At 43.2% G+C, this 10,205-nt stretch overlaps 1 protein-coding gene across 1 annotated transcript in view; it reads right to left on the minus strand.

Annotated features, from left to right (window-relative positions):
- The window catches only part of ZFAT (zinc finger and AT-hook domain containing), a 345,664-nt gene extending 336,660 nt beyond the window's left edge, over positions 1 to 9,004 (minus strand). The window contains exons 1-2 of the mRNA XM_078441799.2: positions 8,636 to 9,004; positions 7,207 to 7,283 (exon numbers count right to left, since the gene is read on the minus strand). The gene's annotated coding sequence lies outside the window, so the exon portion shown is untranslated. The remainder of the gene's footprint in view (positions 1 to 7,206; positions 7,284 to 8,635) is intronic.
- Between the last annotated feature and the right edge of the window lie 1,201 nt (positions 9,005 to 10,205).

Consider the following 10,205-nt stretch of genomic DNA (forward strand, 5'->3'; position numbering starts at 1 on the left):
CAGTTGCTAGGTTAAAGATATAACTAAAAATGTTAACTTTCTTTTCAATTAGATATTCCTACAGTAAAGCAATTATTTTTAAATGATGCACAATGCACATTCATTTGTTTAAATAAGGAGCCACTAGAAATTAATTAGAGCTAACATTTATTGAGGGTTTTCTGTGTGTTGGGCATTCTCTTAAGTGCTCAACATACATAACTCACACATATGCTTCATCACAGCCACATAAAGCAGTATTATCAACATCCTCATTTTACAGAGAAGAAAAAGGAGGCACAGAATGGTTAAGTAACTTACAGAAGATCACACAGTATTGACAGGCAGGCGAGGAACAGGACTTCAGGCAGGGCAGCTCCAGGGCCCGTTTTTTAACCTCTATGAGAGGGTGTCAACACACTGTATACTTTGACACATGGAGGTCTTTTTGTGTCTATTAGCTTAAATCATAATGAAGAAATTGTTTCGTGGGCAATCAAGACTGTATGAAATTTATGGGTAAAATGCTTTCACACCCAACTTTTAGGATGAGATAACTGAATCCAGTACGACACTTCATTTAAGACACTAGAACTTAATCAATCTAATCTTTTCTATGTATCTTTTGGCTTTATTATACTTCATGGTAAGTGCAATGGGATGCCTTTCACATACTTAGCCTGACACTATGTCGTTAAAAATACTTTGCGTGGACTAGATCTGGGATGTTTTATTCACGTGAGTGTGCATTAAAGTAATTCTACTACTTCTCAAATTCTAAATGCAATTATCCAACAGACATTTGAATACTTAATGAACACCAAGTTGTATGGATACAAAGATAAATTAGATGGTCTCTGTTCTCGAGGGGGCCATAGTTAAAAACAACAAAATAAATGCTTTTATGGAGTTATGACCAAGGTTCCAAGGGAGCAGAGTCCTGCCTAGCATGATAAGAAGGAGAGCAGCTCCATGTGCAAAGGAATGGACCTGTAAGAGAACATTTGCTTCTCAGGGACTATCATGCAATTTAAGTAGGACTAGAATACAGAGTTTACATGGAGAGCGAGAGAAAGAGTGACAGAAGAGGTGAAGAATTAAGTTGACGCTGGATAAAGAAAAGTCTTAGAAATCATATTAAAGAGACCCAACCACTGTAATAATTTAAGCAGAACAGTGGTAAGATCAAATATGCTAACAATCATGGATATTACACTTTTTATTTTAAACAACAGAACCTTGCTCTCAAAAGAAACCTTATGCAAACTTCCATACTTAAAACTGATCAAAGTAAGACTGCACTAGTTGAAATTGGAATGAACCTGCTTGACTTCCTCTAGAACCTTTTACAGAATAGTTTCAAAACCACTGCTTTAGAACAAAAAAATTAGTATATCTATACAATTAGGCTCTATTTACCTCATACCTCTCTCAATGTGGTTCTAGCTTCTCAAGGAATCATTCCCATAATTTCTCTTCAATTATACAGCTAGGCGTACATAAAACTAAGCGAATGGTACTAGGCCTGAAAAAATTAACAACAGGGACGTCTGGGTGGCTCGGTCAGTTGAGCGACCAGCTTCGCCTCAGGTCATGATCTCACGGTTTGTGAGTTTGAGCCCCACGTCGGGCTCTGTGCTGACAACTCAGAGCCTGGAGCCTACTTCGGATTCTGTGTCTCCCTCTCTGCCCCTCCCCCACTCGTGCTCTGTCTCTGTCTCAGAAATAAACATAAAAAAAAATTTTTTTTTAATTAACAACAAAGTGTTATAATACAGAAAAAAGATAAAGATTATCAGCTTTTTCATCCTTCAGTTAAACTCTAACTTTTTTTAAAAAAAATTTTAATGTTTATTTATTTTTGAGAGAGAGACAGAGCATGAGCAGGGAAGGGACAGAGAGAGGGGGAGACACAGAATCTGAAGCAGGTTCCAGGCTCCGAGCTGTCAGCACAGAGCCTGACGTGGGGCTCGAACCCACAAAGTGTGAGGTCATGACCTGAGCTGAAGTCAGATGCTCAACCGACTAAGCCACCCAGGCGCCCCAAAACTCTTTCAGTGACCAATTTTCTAACCTAAATTAGGATTTATGTTTGGACACACACTAGGGTGTTTATGGCCACAGGATATTCAAAATTTGTACAGTGTTAGAAAATATTACAATTGATATAACGTAATTTTTTTTCAAGATTGGTAACCTTGAGTTTTCTCAACAATGACTTCGAATCCGAAAATCCTTCCCCACTTTTCACCTGAGCATCTGTCCTCTGCCTTATAAAATTTGGAGCTCTACCTGTGATCACGGAAAATGATCATCAGTGTGAAACTGCTTATCCTCAGCCATCAGCAATATTATGTAAACTGATTAAAGATTCCCATATGCTTCTCCTGGCAGTTTGCTCTTCTCAACTCTTCATAGTCACAAGTGCTAATAAAAAAGCCAGGTTACACCCTGAAGGAAAGGTATATGCAATGATGAATTTCGCATGCTTTGTATCAAAACAAGTATATTGCCTTCATAGACCTCATCGAACTCCTACAATGCTTCCTTACAGTTACCCTCTCTGTTCCTCACAATAGAGTTAGGGGCCGGAGGAGGGGCGACGGGGAACAGAACCACTTACATCGTCTCAAGAATTTTTAAAGTGTTTCCCCCTTTATACAGACTGACTGATTAAAACCAAACATTCACAACAATATTTAACGTGTATTAAGAGTTACAGGACAATCTCCTTGTTCCCCATCAGACAAGGCACTAGGAAAAAACCACCACCACCCTGGGCCAATCAATCATGCATTAAAAGTTCCCTCACAGTATGTGGCTAAAGGCCAACAACTGACAATTATTAAAAGGCGGAAGAGGGGAGAGGAGCATAGGATATAAATTAAACCCTTCAATACATCACGTGAACAACATGTATAATATATTTACTTACAGACGTGTTTAAGAAAGCATCCTTAAACAGACATACTATAAATGTCTTTATAAGGTAAATATCATTTCCACAGGATATTGTAAACTTAGTCCAACACTTTGCATTCAAAAGATCATTTCTGGGCACAGTCTATACTACCTAAATTTGCCCAAAGAGCCAACTATTATTCTATAAATTTGTTTAGGATAAAGACAACTCTCTGATTATAGTAAAAATAAACTACATCACATGCTCCAATTAATTAATGCATTTTATGGAAAAGGCTTAATAAATTACTCATTTCCAGTTCTTTCAAATATAAAATTCTGAGGACTCCTGGGGCACCTGGGTAGCTCAGTCAGTTAAGCATCCGACTCTTGATTTTGGCTCAGGTCATGATCTCATGGTAGTGAGATCAAGCCCCATGTCAGGCCCCACAATGGGTGCAGAGCCTGTTTGGGATTCTCTCTCCCTCCCTCTCCCTCTCCCTCTCCCTCTCTCTCTCTCTCTCTCTCTCTCTCTCTCTCTCTGTCCCTTTCCCCTGCTTGTGATCTCTCTCTCCCTAAAAAATGAAATAAATTAAAAATAAATAAATAAAATAAAAGTCTGAGGACTCTGAAATGGTCATTAAGAATAAAATGCCTTTTTTTTAAAAGAAAAGTTTTTTTTTAATGTCTGTTTACTTATGAGAGAGAGAGAGAGAGAGAGAGAGAGCGTGCACACACATGCAAGGGAAGGGCAGAGAGAGAGGGTGGCGGGAGAGGGAGGGAGGGAGTCCCAAGCAGGTTCCACATTGGCAGCACAGGGCCTGACCCAGGGCTCTATACCCATGAATCAGGAGATCATGACCTGAGCTGAAATCAAGACTCGGGCGCTTAACCGACGAACCACCCAGGCACCCCAAAGAAAAGCTTTTTTAAAAAATAAAAAGTACTTGAAAGTAATCCTAAAGAAACACACAAAAAATCCTCATATGTAAGATAACAATCAAAACAATGCGTGATATCAAACATTTACCTACATATTCAATTAGAAGATTTCAGGGTGAAATTTTCATCTTTTGCCTATTTAAGGGCAAGTTTTTTTGAAAAACATTCCACAAACAGATATTTTTAAATGAGACTGTATACCTACTATTACTGACTTTAATAATGCATCAAATGAAGCTAAGTTAGAACAAATGTTAATAACAGTGAGAAACACTAAATTATACATACTATGTTTAACTGTCCCTGCAGTTACAAAAATGTTTATAAAATATCTTAAGACAAATTTATATTTTCCTCTAGTTTGTGAAAACTGCAATAACTTTTCTATTTAGTAGTAACTTCTGATTAAAGCACATTCGGTAAGTGAAATTCAAACAATCCTCAGAACAGCTGGGAGAAGATACAGAGGGCAGTTTTTACAAGTGAACTTTCTATTGATGGTATAGATACCATGATCAAACACTAAAAACTAGCATGATTGGCATCTAGAAAATGTAAACAAGCAAGAGTGAAAGAAAATCCCTCAAGGAAAATGAGGAAAATACAATTTACAACATCATCAGTGACTATAACTCTGAACTCGGCCTTTCTTATTTTTAAAATTTTTGTCCAAATTTTTGCAGATTATAAAGTCAAAACTTTTAAAAGTCCCATACAATAGATTTACATACACATATTAGTATTAGGTAATATTTTATGCTTAAGAAGTCTAGCAAATATTTAAAAACCCAATTTTACATAAAGTATGTTGCACTACTGATTGCATTTTATAGGAAAAGAAAACTGGGAACAGAAAAATAAAATATTTTTCAAGTGACACTGAGTTGAATAATGAAGTTGATAACATAAATTGGCCTTAAGTTCCAATTAAAATTTCTGATCATTATCTCTATTCTCACAGATCTTGGCACAAATATTTTAAATTTGCAGCAGTCTACTTACTTGCTGCATGTGTTTAAAAAGTTTTTTTTTTTTTAAATTACATACCCTCATTAATGATAAATCCAAATAATTTTTTTAACTTCACCATACTCAAAAATTAGCAATCCTTTGAGATAGCATCTTGAAATTAAAAAAAAAATTGAAAAAATTTCTTTTAATATCACATCTTCAATTCTCATTTTTACTCATTTGTTCAACAGAGGAACTAAGAGCCTGTACTAAGAAATCAATGGCAGCATTCAAGCTGCTCTCTCAATTTTTATAATATTCAATTATGTTAAGAGGAACAAAACTGTGCCCATTATCCCAAAGTTGGGCTCTCAACCCATATTCAGCATGAAAATAATTTCTTGCTTTCTGCCTGATGCACAAAAACAAAAACTATTAAAGCACTCAAATACTCTGATACTTTGAATGCTTCTATACACTTAGCTCTTATCTAAAGTCCTTCTCTAAAAATAAGTCTTCTCTAAAATCGCGAAGGAGTGCCAGTCTTATGAAAGCAGGCATGAACAGTATAAGGCAAAGTAAGTTTGATTAGTTATCCTCAATAAAGCCTGTGCCCGGTTCCTTCCTTTACCCCATATCCCAACATAAAGTCTGAGCCAATCCATAAGCAAGTTCTACTCATATTAACTCACATTCCTTTTTTTGTTTTTACATCGCCCAAGCAAAATGATTTCAGAAAGACAACTCCCCGAGTACTTCACTCAATATCCCCTGTGATTCCAAATAAATCCAACTGCACTAACAAAAAGAAAAAAAAAAAAAAAGCTCCCTGGAAAGTTTACAGAGTACGTAAGTTGTTCTTTTATCAAAATAGAATTTTTCACAAGTGACCCAAACAGAATTACAGCTTAGGAAAATCAAGCCTTTAATTCTGAGGAATAATTTGCACCTAGAGAAAAATTCAAGGTAATGGTTTTCACTGCATGTGGACTTTGGACCTAATCTATTTATTTTGATTTTGCTGAAGTCTGGGTATAACCACTTGTTGGCCTATGCTACCAGACCACCGTCCTACTAACAGGACCCTATGACAAGGTGCTTTTGATGCTTCAGCAACTACACCACCTTGGATGGACTTCCACACAAACCTGACCATAACATTTTGGCATTTTCACTAGGTTTCAATGTGCTCCTTAGATGGCACAGCACAAATCAGATGACAAGTTTTCCATTCAGTTAAAACATTAATAGGTAGCATACAAGCAAGTAATACACTCGAACTTAAGAAGCCCATAAATATTAACTTTGTCCTCACTTTTCAGAAAGGGACAATTCAAAGAACCCTGATAAACCTTACATTAACGCCAAAATCCTATCCCTAAATTGTTGTATGCCAAATGATTTTTTATAAATCTAGTCCCGTTTGGTAATTACCATATAAAAGGGATTATCTGAAGGCATCTTTTAATGAATTCTTTTTGTAAAAATAGAGAATTCTCATATAACATAACTAACCACTACTTAATTTATCTTATACTTGTAAATATCAAATTTCTTGGAGCACAGCTGCTTTCCCAGGCCAAATTCACCCCAGCATTACTGCCCTTCTCCCTAGTTCCCAAGCTTTAAAAAGGTCACCCCAAAAAAACATTTGTCAGTGGTAGAATATACGAGCAATACTAGAAAAGTTGAAAAAAGAAGTAATTTTTTAAATGTAAAATAGAAAAGTATGTATTCTCCCAAAAGAAATCAATGAATTATTTTTGGCAATGATCACGATAAATTCCCAATAAAAACGACTTAAAAAAAAAATCAGGATATGCATATCTCAAATCTCTTTCCCATGTGTCTTTATCATTTGGTGGAAACTGTTCAAGCACAGTTTATCTCCATGAACACATGACCTTCATGATGCTACCAAGGTCACTGAGACTCACACGTGGGGCATATGCTGAGTAAGTGCTGATCTGCCCAATTCTACAGTTCCCTTTCAACAGAGAGAAGGAAGGATGGGCAATAAAAAAATTATTTCTATAGTACAGGAAATGATGCTTTAGGTTGTAACAGTCAAACAGCCCATTACAGGATTGCATACAGACATATGTCAGCAACAGCCAATAGGAGCAAGCCCTTTAAAGGGTGTCACAGCACAGAGCCAGGTACAAAAATTGCTGCACAGAAAGAATTAACAAGATCCCAAACTGAATGATCCTCCTTTACATCTCGTACTGAAACTCTTGGGTGCCCTGGGTTCATGCCACAACGACTCAATTCTGCAGTGAGAGTTTTCTGTCGACAGAACTTTCTGAAAACGACAAATAACCAAAGATCCACAATCAACAGAAGTGGCTCCCACGTGTCAGAAATGCTCAAGTAAGGAGCAAGTTTGCATGGGGGGGGGGGGGGGGACCTGCCGGTTAATATCAAACTCACCAGGTGTCCTGGGTGTTCTCTTATCCTTCACAGAAGCCTCCTTCAGACACCTCCTCTGTGACGGCGGCTGTCACAACCTGCGCCGTTCACAAACCATAAGTTTTCTTGGACGAGATTTACATTTTAAAACCCGTCACCCGCTTGGCGTATAATCTGTTTAAGCCGGATTTATACTCAAAACAACCCTTATCAATTTGAAGCTATTATATTTGAAATAGCCAAACAACTTTCAAACATGGGGGAAAAAAAAGACCCGTCAGAGCTAGCGCCTGAGAATTTAAAAGTGATTTAGTGGAGAGGAGTTCAACTGGGTGATGCATTGTAACGTCTGGTAAATGCAAGGTTAATAGCGGAAAATTAAAGAGGGAAAAAGATCCAGCCGGACCACTGGTAATTCACAATCAGCACAGTCCTGGGCTGGTAGCAGTCTCCCAAGTTACAGTCAGGGAAGCTCCTGATTGGTGGGTGGCACTGGGTCAATGTGATTACTTAACCCTGGCAGTTACAACTAAACTCCCCTTTGATGGGCTCCAAAGCTTATTACAAAAAGGCGACTGCTTGAGCATATCAAGTACCACGGTGTCCTCCCGTTTTTCTCCCACGGAACACGGAGCCTGACACCTGAAACTCAGCTGACAAACACTGCCGGGTTTCGGGCGCTCCAGCGTTTTCTATTTATTATTGTTAAAGCCCACTGGGCATGGATTCCGTTGGGGGGTGGTAATGTGAAAGATTCACCCATTTCCTGCATACCCAGGGAAGAACTCATGACCATCCAAGCAGTTCCCTCTCTCCCAAGTAACTTTTTTTTTTTTTTTTTTTAATCATTTAGTCCTAAAATAACCACAAGCAACAAACAGCCAAACATTGGCATGGCAACGTCCACACATCATGCCCCAGTGCTACCCACAGGCGGATTTCTTCATCCCTGGTGCCCATCCAGACGGGTCCTCCCGGTCCCTCTCCCGTCCGGTCCCGCCTGGCTTCCCTGAGTTTCGCTGGCCCGGGCAAAAGCACAGCGTCTCGTCCCAAGGGCAGAGTTTCTCCCAACTGCCCGAGGACCGCGTCCGGAAAGCTTCCCGCGGGCCCCCCGCGCGCACCTTGCCCGGCCCCTCGCCCCCTCCCCGCACTTTACCAAGCCCCAGAGAGGGGCCCACCTGCCTCCCGTCGCCTGTCCCCCACGCCCGGGTCGCCCTGCCAACTCCTACCCGGCGGCTGCACTCCCCCTGCGCGGAGCCCCCTACCATGCCGGGGCTCGACCTCGAGGGGCGGGGGCGCCAGAAAAGGCCCCCCCGACAGGCTGACCCTGCGACGCCCCCCAGAGGCCGGGTCCCGAGAGCCTGTCAGCGTCCCCGGAAGGGGTCAGGCGGGGGGCTGAGCGCTCCCCGGTCCTCTCCTGACGCCCTCTGCCCCCCGCCGCCGCACTCACCTGGCGGGCTCTCGCCCAGGGGACGGGCGGAGGGACCGGGGGTCGCGCGAGGAGGCCGGCCGCCCGCCGCGGCCCCCACCCTCCCGCACCCGCGCCTGCGCCCGCGCCCGCGCCCGCCCGGCGCGCGCCCCAGGCCCGACGCGCGCCCGGAGCGCCGTGGGGAGGGGGCGCGGGGACGCGCGAGAGCCGGGCGGGGGGGGGGAAGGGGGGCACGGGGGGCGGGGGCAGGGGGCGCGGCGAGAGCAGCGGCTCGGCGGTGTCGGCGGCGAGAAAGCAGCCTCGGCCGCGTCCGTCATGGCGCGCGGCGGCGGCGGCGGCTCCCTCCGGCCTCCCCGCTCCCTCGCCTTTAGTTTGACCTTTCCCTCCAGTGTGTCTGAGGGAGAGCGGCGGTGCGCGCGCGTGTGCATGTCTCTGTGTGCGCGCGCGCGCGTGGGGCAGGGGCGGGTTCGCTCTCCGACGCCTGACGTCACTGCCATGGCAACGGCGGCCCCGCCCCTCGCCTCCCGTTTCCTGCCCCCTCCCCCGGTGCACGTTCCGGGCCCTCACGTGCTCACTCACACGCACGCACGCACGCTCGGAGCGCGCGCGCCCAGGGCGCTTGGGGCGGGGGGGGGGGGGGGGGGGGGGTTGGGAGGTCATCTGCGCCTCCTCGTCTACTTGCTGAATTTGACCAATCCAATGAGAAGGAGCCGTGGGCGGGGCGGGCTCGGCCGCCCGAGCGGCGTGAAAAATTTCCCGAGGCCGAACTGAGATCCTTCGTGAGCCACTGAGCATGCCCGGTGGTGGAAGGGGCGCGTTCCCCGGGAGTTCAGGGAGGAGGAGGGGGAGGTGTCCGGTGGTCAAGGGAAGGGGACCCTGGGCGCCTTGGGGGGAGATTAACCCCTATGGGACTGGGATCGCGTGGCGTTCGAGTCCGGCATTTTCGGAATGCGGTCTGGCCCTGCAGCTATTGCTGTGTGACCTTGGACGTGTTACTTAAGCACTCTGAACTGAATGTCCTGAGTCAAATTGGGTTAGTAAAATTACCGCGGTGCTTGTGCGGATAAAGAGAGAAGTGGAATAAACAGTATCGTCATTTATAATTATCATCATATGTAAATATTGTCGTAATATCCTCAATGTTGTAATAATGTTATATGGTGACAGATGCTAAGTACAATTATGGTGAGCATAGCGTCATCACTGTTAATATACCTGAAGCTAATAATATAACACTGTATGTCAATTACACTTCAGTTAAAAAGAGAGGAAACGCCTGACCTGACATATGGTCAACCCTAAGTACTTAGCTATTAGTATGGTACCCACACAACCTTAGTTTACAAATGGGGACATGGGATGCAGAGACTGAAACATTAAATGTCTGTTCAGTGTGAGGGTCAGGTAGTGGCAGAGACCCAGGCTTCAAGTTCAATATTTGTCCTACATGGCCTTCCCTTAGGGAGAATGGGGAAAAAAAAAAAAACAAAACATCCAGAAACACCTGTCGAGACCCTCCTTTGCTGTCTGTGGATCCCTTCATACTCCCCACCGGCCCCACTCTCACCCCTAAGAGGCTTAGAACTCTGCA

This window comes from Panthera onca, chromosome F2 (assembly GCF_046562875.1).
Source record: "Panthera onca isolate mPanOnc1 chromosome F2, mPanOnc1 haplotype 2, whole genome shotgun sequence".
Lineage (NCBI taxonomy): Eukaryota > Metazoa > Chordata > Mammalia > Carnivora > Felidae > Panthera > Panthera onca.